At 41.3% G+C, this 15,761-nt stretch overlaps 1 protein-coding gene across 20 annotated transcripts in view; it reads left to right on the forward strand.

Annotated features, from left to right (window-relative positions):
* APBB2 (amyloid beta precursor protein binding family B member 2) overlaps window positions 1-15,761 on the forward strand; it is a 374,271-nt gene that overhangs the window by 23,602 nt on the left and 334,908 nt on the right. For 14 of the 20 annotated variants that reach the window (XM_029235028.1, XM_029235013.1, XM_029235016.1 and 11 more), the window contains exon 1: window positions 4,216-4,366. The exons of 3 other annotated variants lie outside the window; for them this stretch is intronic. The gene's annotated coding sequence lies outside the window, so the exon portion shown is untranslated. Of the gene's footprint in view, window positions 1-4,144; window positions 4,367-9,438; window positions 9,476-15,761 lie in introns of those variants that run through there. 3 more of the 20 variants (XM_029235017.1, XM_029235034.1, XM_029235015.1) reach the window with 2 other exon arrangements.

Below are 15,761 nucleotides of genomic sequence, written 5' to 3' on the forward strand. Positions count from 1 at the left end.
CCCCCCCCCCCCCCCCCCCCCCCGCCACCCCTCCTCAGGCTCTTCCAACCTGCCCAAGGCTGTGCTGTATTTTTCAGACAGCTGCAGTAACAGCAGAAACGGTGGTCCTGTTCCCACCTGGGTCTTGGGAGAGCTGCAGAATTAATGATGCAGAAAACGGCAGCCTCCACAAGGAACACGTGAAGCTTGCTGATGAAAGTAGCCTTGGGGAGCCCCAGGTTTCCATTTGGAGAGCTCAGGAATGCCAGTGGGAGAATCATCATCTAGGAGAAAGTCTGAGGCTTTGGTATTCTTCAGTCTTTACCTCAGATCCTAGCTCTTGCACGTAACTGTGATGATGGACCAGTCGCACCCCAGTTTTCTTCATCTATGGACTGGAGAGATCAATTCCCACCTTAAAAAGTTGTGAGGTTTGTAGGTGATAATGTGCGTAAGTAAAGTGCCTAAGAGAGGGCCTATCACATAGTAGGTTCCAATTACATTCATTCTTTCCCCCAGGTCTTTCTCATCTTTTTCCTATTTTACTGTTGAGGTAATCAGTGGATGAAAGGTATATTATTTAAGTAAATATATTCTGGTTATCTAGAAACGAATCTTGAGATTAAAGAATTTTAGTACATGAAGTAGTTGAGCTGAGACTAGAATTCTACCAGTTTTTTTTGTTTTTTAAATCCAATTTCTTAGCCAGTAAGCTTTTATTTTATTTATTTATTTTTGGTTGTGTTGGGTCTTCGTTACTGTGCGCGGGCTTTCTCTAGCTGTGGCGAGCGGAGGCTACTGTTCCTTGTGGTGCACGGGCTTCTCATTGCGGTGGCTTCTCTTGTTGTGGAGCATGGGCTCTAGGCACGCAGGCTTCAGTAGTTGCGGCATGCGGGCTCAGTATTTGTGGCTGGTGGGCTCTAGAGCACAGGCTCAGTAGTTGTGGTGCACGGGCTTAGTTGCTCCATGACATGTGGGATCTTCCTGGAGCAGGGCTCAAACCCATGTCCCCTGCATTGGCAGGCGGATTCTTAACTACTGCGCCACCAGGGAAGTCCCTAGCCATGAAGGTTTAAAAGGATTTTACTGAAGGTGTGTTGAATTGTTCAAAATCCAGTACACATTTATTGCACTGTGCTAGGGCAGTGTATAAGGTGCTTAGGGGACAAAAGTGAGTGCACTGACCCCAACCTGTCTCCCTGGGGCTCACATATAAACAGTGTTAGCGTATGGAGACCTGTTCCTTTAACACAGAAGAAGGATCAATAAATCACATCTGGGGGGTTTTAGAGAAAGTAGGAGAGAGGAGATGACATACTATGTCAGGGCCACAGTTCTACACCTGAAGAATCTGGAGCCAGATTCTTCACGTCCAGAACATTTAGGTAATGACTTCCTTGGGCAAGCTCAATGTTACATAAATTACATACAGATGTTCACAAATGTGCATTTACTTGTACTGAGGACTTCAGTCTGTTAAGATGCTTTTGTAGCTTGATTTTTGAGGTGGGCCTGTTTTGTTATCAGGTAGCTGTGGTGAGTGAGTTGTTTCGAGGAGGGGATTTGTTATCACTGTAAAGCTGCAGGGCTAGGAGAATTTAATTTACTCGTGAAATTTAAAAATTAAGGCATAGCTTCTATAGAGGGAAGTACACAAATCTTAGGTGTACAGCTGGATGAGTTTTCCCATATGTATGCACCTGTGTAGCCATTAGCCAGACTAAGACAGGGAACATTTCCATCCTTCCCGCAGCTTTCCTCTTGTCCCCTTCCATAGGATGTCCCTCCCATTACACCTCTGTCACTGTAGCTGAGTTTTCGCTGTTTTGAACTTCACGTATTTGGAGTCATACAGTATGTGCTCTTTCATGTCGGTGCTCTAATGCTCAACCTCCCATGTTGTTGTGAGTTGCAGTAGTTCATTCTTTTCTGCTCTATGTAGTCTTCCATTGTGTGAATATACTTCCACTTATTCACATTACTGGTGACAGTTGGTTTCCCGATTTTTGGCTATTGAGAATAATGGTGCTATGAATATTCTTGTATATGCCTTTTGGTGGACACGTACCATGCATTTCTTCCAGGTGTATTCTTAGGCATGGGATTGCTGGTCGTCCAGCCTTAATGGAGTCAAAGTGGTTGTTCAGGTTTACACCCCTGCCAGCTATGTGTGATGCCACCACCTTTTAACCCTTTTAGGACTTGCTGTGTTCCCCACCGTCGTTAACAGCACCACCGTCCCCACAGGCACCAAAGCTGGAAACCTTCCTGCCTGTTTAAGATCCTTTTCTTTTGCCTTGTCCAGGTAGGTCATCGACAGGAATGGCCAGTCTTCTGAAATGTCCCAGGAATCTGTTTTCTCTTTTCAGTCCCCAAATGTCTTCCAAATGGAGTGGAGAGCTGAACTTCAGCAGTGATAATAATGAGGGTCTCATTAGGATTCATTTTTGCATGGTTCGATTGTTGGCATAGCGGTAAGGGATGGCACATTGTATTTTGGAACTTCCTGGATTCTCCTTAATGGCAAACAGGTAGCAGAGAACTGAAGCTCGCGGTTGCAAAGTGAGCATGCACAGGCACCCTGCAAAGTTAGCTGCATACCAGACAAATGAATAATAACATGCTAATTATTATCCTGCCTTGGAGAAGGTCTGGTAGAGTTATGGCTTCAGGCACTGTGTAAGACCTAGCTTTTTTTTTTTTTTTTTAAGACCTAGCTTTTTAAGCTGGCAAAACATTGATTACTATTTTTAGTTCAATTTCTACCCTTAAAAAAAAAGGTCGCATACTCCTTGCTACTCCTGGATGGTTTTATGTATTTTAATTAATGTTATCTTATTGCCTTTGTGCTCCGAGGCTGCTTTAGTGAAAGATGTAATTTCAGAAGGCTGATGAAATTAGATGGGTCTCACTGGGAAGACTCTGTTATTCATATTTATGGTTATAAAATATTTCAGGTACATCTATGTATGACATTCCTGGGCTGTAGGCACACAGTGTTCTGAAACCATTTGTCTTAGAGTAGTTCAGACCAGTGGAACAGTAGTAACTCTAGTTTAGGGGTGATTTTGTTGGGTTTGGTGTTAAACATGTCTTTACATTTTTCCCTTAGAATCTCATCGTGCAATGATAGGTAAAGAAGTGAAAGTAATTCTATAAACCAAGCACACACAACCCTCCCAGCTTTATTACTTTATAGTCAGACCTCACATATTCTTGACTGAATTGGCATGAGATATGGAACCCGGTAGAAACCAGCTCTATTTGGGTCTGAATGAGTAGCCAGCTGTGGAGCATGGAAAATATATTTAAAATCATTTGCCAGAGCTGAATGCAGTTAGTCTTGCAATAAAGTGAAAGGCAGTTCTCTGAGAAAGAAAAAAGAATGTCTTGAGTGAGGCTTGAAATAAGACGCAGTCAATAAAGAGAAAGGCTATAATAAGCTATTTATTATGATCAAATGCTGAGCAGAGTTTCTCATTAGTGGGAGTTAAGAATTAACATATAAGATGTCACAAAGCTATTGAACAGTGATTATACAGTATCTTTCCTAAAGGTTAGGGTCCTGAAAACCCTCTCGATGGTAGAACTTGAGGTTGCAAAATTTAAAATCCTAGGAGGAAGGGAAGAGTCAGGAGTCTCAAGATAATAAGCGAATCTCAGGAACTTTGTGCACAACTTTCTTCGAAGTTTCCCTGAGATCATATAGCCATGTGTGCTTTAGAAACCTCATGCCTAGTTTCATTGTGATAGTGTGTATTCCTTTTGCTTTGTGACTATATTAAGAGGCTTTTGTTTTCTCCAGGGGCTAGTCTCCTATCCAGATGGTCAATGCCTTCCCTCCCCGCCCCGCCCCTTTCCTTCCTTCCAGTATTCCCATTTAGTCATTTCCTGTTTTGTACCAGGTAGTATTTTAGGCTTTGGGGACACATTGAACCAAAGTCCCTTCCCTCAATAAGACTACGTTCAGGTTGTGGAAGGTAGACAAGTGTCTCAGGGTTGGGTTTTCCTGAAGCAGACGCTGAGATGGAGTTGGGGGAACAAGATGTTTATTTGGGATCAACACGGTGAACAGAAGGGGGTGGAAGCAGCATTGGGCCGAGAAAGAAGTTGAACTGTGATGCAGATTTGACATGACAGAGCCCCCACCAGCCTGTGGAGACCTCTGGAGTGACGTGGATTCCCTGGCAGAGGTTCCGGCACTGAGCGATGACCTCACTCCTTTCAGGTGTGTTACCAGGTGTAGCTGCCCCAGGAGGGGTGTGGCCTCTGGCCGGAAGCTCTCTGCACTAAGGCTGACCAGCTGACCCCGAGGAGCTGGGCCCTGGAGCCTGTCTACCTGCAGCTGCTCTGCGGGTCTTAGCAGTGGATCTTCCAGTCTATCACAGTAAGTGTTTAAAGTATCTGGAGGTGACAGCACAGTGATGGAGAAAGATAAAGCTTGGGAGGGGAGTGGAGAGTGTTGGAGGGAGAAGGCCTTATGGAGGTATTTAAACAGTGATCTAAAGGAACTGAGGGCGCTGGGGCAGAGCAGGCCGGCTATGGGAAGAGCTGGGCCCTGAGGAGGAGTGTGTCTGGCCTGTTGGGGGAACGTCAAGGGGCCCAGTGTGTGAGTCAGGGTACAGTCATGTGGGGCCTTCGGGCCGTGGCACGGAGTTCACCTTTTATTCTGTGTGAGGTGGTGTTTTAATTTGCTAGGGCTGCTGTAATAGAGTACCACAGACTGCATGGCAAAACACCAGAAATGTATTGTTTCATAGTTCTGGACGTTCTAAGTCCACGATCAAGGTATTGTAGGGTTGGATCCTTCTGATAGCTGTGAGAGTCTCTGTTGCATCTCTCTCCTAGCTTTTGATCACTTGCTGGCAGTAGTTGGTGTTCATTGGCTTGCAGGTCTCGGCCTTCATCTTCACATGGCGTTCTCCCTATGTGTGTGTCTTTGTGTCCAAATTTCAGTCATATTGGACTAGGGCCCACCCTAAGGACCTCGACTGATTAATCTGTGATGACCCTCTTTCCAAATAAGGTCACATTCCGAGGTATTGGGGGTTAAGACTTCAACATGTGAATTTGTGGGGGAAACACTTCGACCCACAACAGGTAGGAAGCCATTAGAGGGTTTTGAACAGGTTAATAATATAATAATCGGATTTATGTTTTACAAAGGATCACTCTGCTTTGTGGAGATTAGAATGAAGGGAGGAAGCAGAGGCATCGCTATAACTGAGGCAGGAGATGTTGTTTGCTGTGCCAGGTGCTAGAGGTGGTAGTGAGTGGTCAGGTTCTCGATATAAGGTAGAGCCGTTATCCCGTTAGATTAGATTAGATGTGGAGAGAAGAGGGGAGCGAAAGAGAGGAAACAAATGCAGAGGCAAGGATGGCTCCTGAACTGGAAGAATGGAGTTGCCATGTACTGAGATGGGCAAGGTTTTGGGAGGAGCCAGTTAGGTCGTAATAGTAGGAATTTGATTTAGGACTTAAGTTTGTGATGCCTGTTAGACACTCATGTAGAGAGGCTGAGCAGGCAATTGGATACATGAGAGATTCTGGAATCCAGAGTTCAAAGATGAGAAGGGACCAGCAAAGAAGACCCTAGAAAGAGGAGTCAGTGAGGTAGAAAGTGAACCCAAAGAAAGAGGGGGCCAGGGTTTCAGAAGGCATGTAATGAATATGTTTCAAGACAGAGTAATCATCCATTAGAATAAGGATTCAGATTGACCACTGGCTTCAGCAACATGGAGGCCATTGGTGACTTTGACAAGAGCAGTTTTGATAGAACGACAGGGATGAAAGCCTGATTGGGGTGAACTCAGTGGGAAGAGAGAAAGTAGAGGCTGTAAATATAGGCAGCTCTTACTTTTATGGCTAGCTTGCTGAGGCTGGGGGCCCATGTTCACCCCAGAGGTACGGAGTAACTAGGATGCTAGAAAGGGGAAACCCTTTGGGAAACCTTTATGTAACTGTCTTAGAATGGAGGTCAGGTACTTCTCAGGCTCCCTCCCCATTTCTTTTACAGGGTTATTTAACCTTAACTCTGCTCGGTAATAATAACTGCATGCCAAAGTATGTTACGTTAGCCCCTCTCAGACAAGTTTTAGCTCCTTTCCTCCTAACAGGATAATATAGTAATACTGAGTTCTTGAGGGGTGAGTAAGGCAGTCTTAGGGTTATATAGGATTAGTCATGAATTTATAAGGGAAGAAAAATTTGACCTGAAAGGAAATTTATCTGGGATTCACTTGTTTGAATAAGGAAAATGAAGAAATTGTACATAATTAGCACTCAGGATAATTTACATTCAAAAACAATTTTAGTAGCTTCTCAATTTCATCCTTCGCATACGTTAAAATCAAGAATTATGCATAAGGTGTAATTGACAGACTTGAATATCATCTCCTGTCATCTTCCCAGTCCACCAAGGTAAGGAAGCAGAAGACCCCAAAGGACAACCGCAATAGTTAAACAGAAGGGCCTTGGGTTGTATCTGCACATCCTCAGTGACTCAGTGAAGCTATTAGGAAAAGCTCTGTGCACCTGCTGGGAACTGAATGTAGGTGAAGGTGTGAACTTAAATTTTCAGGGAGACCTGTACAATTTCAGAATCCAAGGAGATATTAAATGCTTTGTTTCTACAAGGCCATATTAGGTCTGAATCTTTTAAACATAAATGATAGAATTAAATTTGATCACTAATGTCCTCCCCTCTTTGAAGGGCACACCTATTAACTCACAGAATTCGCAAATGTGATTATTTTGTAAGATGAAAGGGATTTTTTTCTTTCAGGGATTTATTCCCTTCTACTGAGTTCACAGAAGAAAAAAAAGTGGGGGGGGAGTGGAATTAAACTGCACAACGAGAAGAGCTTTAGATTTAATAAAAGGGAAGCTTTTCCTAATGAGGCTCCTTGAGGCTGGTCATGGCTTCTCTGTGGGATGTATAAACCACTGCCTCGTAGATGGTCAAGGTGTGGAAAGGCAGGGTGATTGGGAGACTTAAATGGGGGTGGGGAGGCCCCTTGGTCCATTGGAAGATATAAGAAAACACCTGGGCAAGTTTCACTCTACTTTTAAAGACCCTCAAGCAAGCAAACCAGCACAATCCCACCATTCTGCAGGTTTACTTAGGCTTGTTCAAGACCTGTGGGACCACGGTGTTTGAAAGCAGTTGTGTCCGTGTAGGAGATCGTGAGGTAGAGACAGACATACAGCTTTATACGGATTCACAGACCCAAGCCTTTGCCCTCGAGACAAATGATTTCTCAGGTTTTTGTCCATTCCTCTCGTTATTGTGTTCTTGAAACTTTCCTTTTTGTCTTACCTGAGATTGGCCTCTTAAATTCAGCAGTGAAATTTAGGTGGGAAAGAAAGAGGAGGATTAAAATTAGTTGGGTAGTGTTTCTATTAAATCTTGTAATGAGTTAACATTATGGAATACTGTTTTGTCTTCTTTCCCCCCGAGGCTGTAAAATATTGTCATTTCCAAGATAAAGGAAGATTCCTAGGCTGCTGTCTTCCTTTCTTCTGAATTCATATATAATCTCGAATTATTAACCCTTTGCGGCTCTTTTTTATGCCAGTGTGTGTGTTATGGGAAATTTTAAGTAAAGCCAGCTGTGTTAAATATTCATAGAATTGATTTTCACTTGTTTAAAGTCTTTGGTGATTTATCTTCAGGGAGTGTTAATACGGCAGTAATTCTGCATTACATTTCTTGCACCAACATTTAATTGATACTGTATTTCACGAGGATTATTGCAGGTTTATTGCTGTAGTATTTAGAGTTGTGGTTCTGTGCTAGTAATTCAGAGGAATCGGATTCCTGAATCTGTTGTTTCCATTTTAATTGTGTGTGCTTTTGAGCCGACAAGTTTGAGAAGGGCCGATAACTGTTTAAAAGACCTGATGTACAAAAACCATTTTGATGGAGTAGACCTGAAGATACTTTGCTTGTGGATGTCGTTGTGTGAGTCTTTTTTTTTTTTTTTAAATGATGGTACATAAATTTAATCTGTATTCCTTTTTAAAATGATATGAAAATTGATAAAATCTATATTATTTTGGTGGATATTGGTGGCTGCTTTACTTCTTAATTAAGGTATCTGGGATGTCTCAGACTGTGAACGGCTGCAATTGTATTGCTTTTTAAAGCAGACTGACTTGCATTGTTATGCTCTTCTAGAAACTGCAGTAGTTTTTCAAACCACTAGGACATCAGTATTCCAACTGTGCAGTTCTCGTTGGAACCTCACGCAGTAGGACAGTTAGTAGGTGCTCACTACTATATTGAAAGAACAAATAAATGTCTGTACAATGAAAGACATTTTGTTGAGTAAATACACAGATGTCCATGCACTAGAAATGGCACATATATGACACAGTAGTGGGCCCTGAAGGAAGGAGGAGGGTTTGCCCATCAATCACAGTCCTTAATAAATCCTGGCTGAATGAATGAAAAGCAGGAAAAGAGGTCGGAGGCAGTTCTAGGTGAGTAGAAGGAAGGAGTGAAAACCACAGAGGCTGGAAAGTGTGAGGCCAGGCCGAGGCCTTAGTATGTTTTATTGGATTTAACTCGGGCAGGAGAATATTCTGGAAGGAACTCCAGACTAGGGGTTGGCACTTTGGTTCTTTGCTACTGAATGTGACCTTGGGTGGCTCTGAATTTTGGGCCTCTGCCTTCCCTAAAGGCTTACTGTGAGCCTCAGATGAGAAAATTTATATGAGTGTTTTGCAAGCCATGAAGGGTCATACCTATGAGGTGTTGCTGTGAGCCTTGATGGATGCTGAGGGTCATTCATTCATCCATCAAATACTTACCGCCACCTGCAGCAGGCCATGCCTTATGATAGACAGTGGTGGGTAAAATGCAGGCCTTACTTCCTGGGTTTTCGTTCTAGTGGTGAGAAAGGTATTAACCAAACAATCACTCAAGTATGTAATTACAAACTGTGGTAAATACTGTGAAGTACAGTGTGCTAGTGGCTCATTTAGTCTGGTTCTGGGGTCTGAGGGTTACCCTGTAATGTATGGAGTCGTTAAGGTTCTTGCAGGGAGTGACTTAAACCCAGCATTGCTTTAGGAAGTTTCCTCTAGTGGATAGGATGGATTGACGAAGGATTGGAGCCTGGGAAAACACTTAAATGAAGCTACTGTTATAGATATCATGCATCTGTCATAGGACATATATATGTCATATTTTGGAATTATTTTAATGTTTTAAATGTTTAATGTTGATATTTTCATGTGCAGTTTTCTAGGGTCTTGATGTTGTTTGGTTTTCATTTGGTATATTAGTGAACATCTGTGTTTAGTTAAACATGAAGTTACCATAAAATATTAGTGAACACGTATAGGTTCTTGTGTGTGCCAGAGACACTGTGCTTAGTGCTTTATATGTATTGACTCCTGTGAACTCTCAACAGCCATGTGAGGTGCTGAGACCATGTTATCCTCATTTTGCAGATGAGGAAACTGAACCTTGCTCAAGGATATACAGCTGGTAAGTGGGACTTGGACCCAGGCCCTCTAGTTCTGATTATACGTTCTTAATTACTTCGTTATCACCTTTTCACTTAAAAAGAAAGAATTAATTTAGCATTCTGTAAGAGAAGATAAAGATGCCAGTAAAGCAATCTTTGCATAAACACTGTGAATCTCTTGTCTCAATATATTTCCTTTGTGTTTTTTAAAAATAAATTTTTGCCAGTTATAAAATAAGGAAGAAAACCTATTTTAATGCAACAATTTTTTTTAAGTTATATTTTGGTTTTATCATTTTGCCAGGAGGAATTATAAAAATTTGGTAGTCCTTGACATTGCTTTGTAGGCTGCATGTCTCCCCATTTTTTCCTTTGTTTCATGACCAGAATAACTATCAGCCAAGTGGGTGAGTGTCCAGATCTGTCACTGTAGTAGATTTTATGTTTGCTTCTTGCCTTCCATTGCCCATAAGAGCTTCAGTCCATTTCAGCTGTAGGTTTAGTTCCAGGGCAATAGAATCTTAGAGTGGGTAGCACCTGTGGTGTGTGTACATCAGCTGACTCCCAGAGATCACAGATGGGGAGCCGAGAATGAAAGCAAACAGGGTCATGGTGCTAATTCATCGGTAGAGCCACAGTTGGAGGGCAGGACCCGGGACATCGGCCCAGTGTCCCTCCACAGCATGGTTTAGGCTTTGCATGTGGAGGGTAGCGGCATACGCCACCCCAAAATATGACTGTAGGAGTTTAGGACGTGCCACCTCCGAATATGCCACTTTGATGTATTGATTATTCTGAACTGTAGGCGCTTGAAAAAAACAACAGATGCAAGGGAGAGGCTTTGACCCAACTCCCCTTATCTGCCTGAAAACAGATCCTCCAAAAGGAACTTAGTTGTCATAGATCCTCACTCCAGGAGCTTCATCAACCAGGGAGGACTGCCTCTTATCGCAGGAGAGGAGCTTAGGTGTCGATACCACCCCCAGACAGACTTTGTCACAAACTATCATACGTCCTGCCTAATCTTCTAAGGGCCCATTCATCTTTCCAGAAAATCATTTACTTTCCGCTAAGAGGCCAGCTTCCCCCTCCCCTTTCCCTACTAGGATGGTGTTTAAGTCTGAATTCTAAGGCACCTCCTTGAGTTATTCATTTTCCTCTGGGTATCTTCCATGTATACAAAGTATACATGTTAATAAGTTTCTGTTTGTTTTTCTCTTGTTAATCTGTCCTTTATTACAAGGGTTTCAGCTAAGAACTCAGGAGTGTGGAGGGAAAATTATTTTTCCTCCCCTACACGGTTCTTTGGCCCCCCCCTTTTTTTCTGCATATTGTTTCCATTTTATTTCATTTGCGTAGTATAATCGACAGTGAAATTTTGTATTAATTCAGCCAAGTCCCAGTGCTTTGAAGTGGGGGTAGGACTATTAGTTCAAAATGAGTTTTTGTTCAAATCATTTCAATTTGAGTATTAATACAATCTTAAAATTTTTTCCCTATAATTTTAGTTTTTTCAACCCATTAATGCTAAATGAGACTTCCTATGTTAATTTCCCTCATCACACTATTGTACTTTTCATTTGTTTTGCTTATTTTTCCTAACGCTAAATTAAAACTTTAATCCTGAGCTGTGGGCCAATGTGGATAAGCTATAAAAAAGTCTGAGTTCAGAATTAAACTAAACCTATGGCTTTGGCTTAGTTTGGTTTATGGTTCAAAACAGCTTTCTATATTGATAGTAAGAGAAAACGTTTTGCAGTATCTCATGAAGGACTTTTTATATATTACTTTTTGATTCTGCGCTTGTTTCTTGACCTTTGAAAGAAAGTCCCCTGAGGGCTCTGCTTTTATTTGGTTAATGCTGTTAACTGCTAAAAAGCATATTCTCTGTAGGAATTGGGTGTGGGTATAATGTTACTAAAAAGAGACATATGCTGTGCAGTTTCACAAATTGTTACATTTTCTTCATGTGGTTACAACCTCTTTTTGGAGTCCTTATACTTTTTGTGATTGGTGTATCTTTCCTGTACATTGTATTTTGTCCCCGTTTTATCATCTACCAGTTATGTCTCAGTAATAGAGCCAGGAGGCCAGAATCTCTTGAATATTCTGTGCAGAATTTTGTATTTACAGGATAAGTTCTCTTATCTGGGATTATCATGACCAGCAGCTGCTCAGTTGAAGTGGAGAAGTGTAAAAAAAAAAAAAAAGCTACATTTATATCTTAAGCATTTTATTTTAAATTCAAACATATAAATGTACATCTGTTTGCTGATTTCTGAGGTAGGACCTGGTAAATGGTTTCCATGTTGTTTTTGGTTTATGGCACATAAACTATAACCTGTGACGTCTGGTCCACCTGGTTTTTGGTTTGACTTGCTTTAAAGGGCTATTGGAACTTCAGGATACTTGTGAACTATGAATGTAGAATCCTTCCAGATTTTTCTGATTTGCCTCCCCATCCTTTGCCACTTCTTCATGCCTAATATAACAGCAGTTATTTTAGTGTTACTCTTTTATTGTGTTATTCCACAGTATTCAGATGTTCAACTTCATTTTCATAGAAACATTTTTTCTGAACTCATATTTTATGTATTTATATACAATTTATTATGTGTTTGGGTACAATTAAATTAAATTATAAGAACAACTGGTATAAATAGAAGTAAACACATCTCACCCTAGAGGAGGATACAGCTTTGCTGGTGGGAGCACATCACTGCTTCTTAACCTATATATGGTGAAGGTCTAGTCTTTTTATTTTCTATCTGTCATGGACCTATACTATTATTAACAAAAAAGGAAAGAAATAAAAAAGACATATGATATGCAAGCCTTAATTCTTTTTAACATTTTAGAAACAACATAAATAAAATTACATCTCAGTAAGTACAAGCACAACAAATATTGTGGGAAAAAATTACAAAATCTGTACATGTTCTTCAGAAGCATGTGTGTAGGCAATTCACATAAAGAATCGCTATTACTCTTGTTAATTTGTTAATCCAGTTATAACTAAACAAAATTTGTGAGTAAAATGATGATGCTCCACATTAAATACCCTATGTATACTTCCAACAAACTCTGTGTATATCAGTGCTTAAGATTTTTAGTGTCAGAAATGAACTTCTTGCTTGTTTATCTACTCTAGGCTGGGTTAGTGGTAGCTTATCTTGGGGTTAATGAATAACGTATATCTAAACTGGTTGTGGGTTTGTTTTAATAACACTCATGGTAGCGGAACTGGCCTTGTAGAGGGATGTTGATGAAGATGAAAAAAGGCAAAGCAGCTTCAGCAAGCTGAAGATCTTCATTTTTCACTTTTCTTCAAAATGAAGCAAGCGATGTTCTAGTGTCGAAATTCACCTTCAGTTCTTCCTCAGTAGCTAGTTCCAACTTGTCCTTTAAACTTATGGTCAAATTTAAATGATCTTTTGATGAAAAAAATGGATGTGGATTTTAATACATTTATATTAAAATGTATTAACAAAGTAACCTTAAACCATTCCTCGTGGTCACATGGTTCTACAGCACTTGACTAGTAGGCAGCTGGTGCCTCATGCAGCTCACCTCACAAGGTCAGCACCGCCAGAACTGGTCACTGAGATGAGTTCACTATTCATGCACTTGGATGTGGCAACTGTGTGTAATGACTACCCACGTTTGTAAATGCTCACTCTCCATTTCCTGGGCAGCTGGTAACAAATAGTTTGCAGACTGGCATCCATCTCTGGACCACACCTTGAGAAGCCCTGGGCTCAGGTAGCACCTCTTACTAGCTGTGAGCCGCTGGTGTGCTGGAACATCAGTAGTTACGCTCTACAGAGGCAGTGGGATGTGCTGATTAATCTGGCAAGTAGGTTAAAGGGGAGAACAGTTAAGAGAGCTGCTTTTGCTTTTGCATAAACACCCCTGCCCCCCACCAAGGTTCTTAGCTTTCATGAGAGTCACAGTAGCAGATGTATGTGTGTGCATATTTGTATGTATTATGTGTCTGTTTATCCGATGGCTGTGAGGATAGGGATCATGCTGTCATCTGAAGGAGTTCACGACATGCCTCCCAAAATGTGCCGCTTTGGTATATTGATTGTTTTAAACTAAAGGCACTTGAAAAACAGCAAATGCAGTGCGCGGCTTTCTCTGAACTCCCCTTATCTACCTAAAGACAGACCCTCCAAAAGGAACTCAGTTGTCACAGATCCTCTCCCCAGGAGTTTCATCAACCGGGGAAGATTACCTCTTCACATACACCACACCCAGACAGACTTTATAACAAACTCTCATGTCTCCCATCTATTCTTCTAAGGGCCCATTCATCTTACCTAAAAATCATTTACTCTCCCCTGAGAGGCCAACAAACATCCCTCCCTTTCTTTGCCGTATCACGATGGTATATAAACTCTCAAATCTCACTGCTTTTTTTGGGGTACTCACTTTATTTTTCCTGTGATGTCCACATGTGTGTAATATTAAAAATGAATAAATTTGTAGACCTTTTCTCCTGTTAATCTGCCTGTTCTCAGTTTATTTTGTAGACCTAGCTATCGAACCTAGGAGGGTAGAAGGAAAGTCTCCCCCCACCCCCATCTTTGTCCATCATTGAATTACCCACTGGGCTTTGCATGCAGCTGCTAGATATTGCTGCATGTTTTATATATATATATATATATATATATATATATATATATACATATATACATACATATATATATCTGTGTATATATATATATATATATATATACACAGATATATATATCTGGAAGTTCAGTGGAGACATTTTCTAGAGCCAAGTTCTTTAAAGTGTAGTTTTTTTCTAAGGAAGCAGCACACTTGAATTCTCATTTCTCCTCTGGTTTCCTTTGCCTGAGTATATTGCCTGGGCCCAGGAGAATTTAGCTGCTGTTACAGTGAAACATATCTTGAAAAAATGATCAGTTTGGGTGTTTCAATCCCCCACTTTTATCTTTTCACTAACTTAACAATTGTGAATGATTTTAAATTCTCCTATGAACAAGGACTGCTCAGGATAGCTGTGATTTATCCTACTTTCATGAGTTCATAGTTGAGGTAGAAGCAAGTTTTTCAAGCAAATGAAGTTTTGGCCATAGTTAAAACTCATTTTCCCGAAAGTTATTAGAGGGGTCTTTGTTGTTTGATAAAGGAGCAAATGCCCTTACTGTAATAACCAGGTGTTTGAAAGAGAAGGCAACAATAAAGGCTACAGAGGGAAGTGAAAATGTACTGTGATGAGTATAGATTTATCTCAGAGTAAAAAAAGTGTAGTGTGTTAATTTTAGAAGCATTTTCTTTCTTGACGTTATACCTTGCAGTTTGAAGTTTTTCAGTATCCTAAAAATAAGCTGACTTGACAGTCAAAAAATATTGAAAAAATGACAACTTGGCATCTTTTACTAGGCTTTTTTCTCCTCCAGCAGGTGAAAGAAAAAGCAGTTGTAAATTTCAAGTATATTTAGAGCAAAGGCATCATGACGTAATTCTTTTTTTTTTTTTTAATAAATTTATTTACTTATTTTTGGCTGCGCTGGGTCTTTGTTGCTGCGTGTGGGCTTTCTCTAGTTGTGGCGAGTGGGGGCTACTCTTCGTTGTGGTGCGCGGGCTTCTCATTGCCATGGCTTCTCTTGTTGCCGAGTGTGGGCTCTAGGCGCATGGGCTTCAGTAGTTGCAGCACGTGGGCTCAGTAGTTGTGGCTCACGGGCTCTAGAACACAGACTCAGTAGTTGTGGCGCACGGGCTTAGTTGCTCCGTGGCATGTGGGATCTTCCTGGACCAGGGCTCGAACCCATGTCCCCTGCATTGGCAGGCGGATTCTTAACCATTGCACCACCAGGGAAGTCCCCGTAATTCTAATAGCTATCACATAGTGAGTGCTTACCGTATCTATGTGCTTGACATACTATGCTTCATTTAAACCTTGAAAGAAGCCGAGGACTTGGGCAGGATCATCCACCCCTGTGCCTGAAGTGCAAAATGCTGTGCTAGACATTGGGATGTGGTGGTTTGCAAATCAGACTTAGTCCCTGCCCTCTGGTTGCTCCTAATCTAATCAGGAGACCAAGAGCCTTTATGTAATTAGAAGTGGTGGTAGGTTCTATGAAGAGACATTGTAGGGTGCTATGAGAACACCACCAAACAGGGCGCTTATTAGTTCTCAAGGTTGGTCAGTGAAAGCTTTGCTGATTAAGTGATATTTAAGCTGAAACCTGAATGATATTGATGAGTGGAAGTTAGCTAGGCTAAAGTGTGTGTGTGTGTGTGTGTGTGTGTGTGTGTGTGTGTGTGTGTGTG

Source organism: Monodon monoceros, unplaced genomic scaffold (genome assembly GCF_005190385.1).
Source record: "Monodon monoceros isolate NGI ecotype Baffin Bay Population unplaced genomic scaffold, NGI_Narwhal_1 Super_Scaffold_20, whole genome shotgun sequence".
NCBI lineage: Eukaryota > Metazoa > Chordata > Mammalia > Artiodactyla > Monodontidae > Monodon > Monodon monoceros.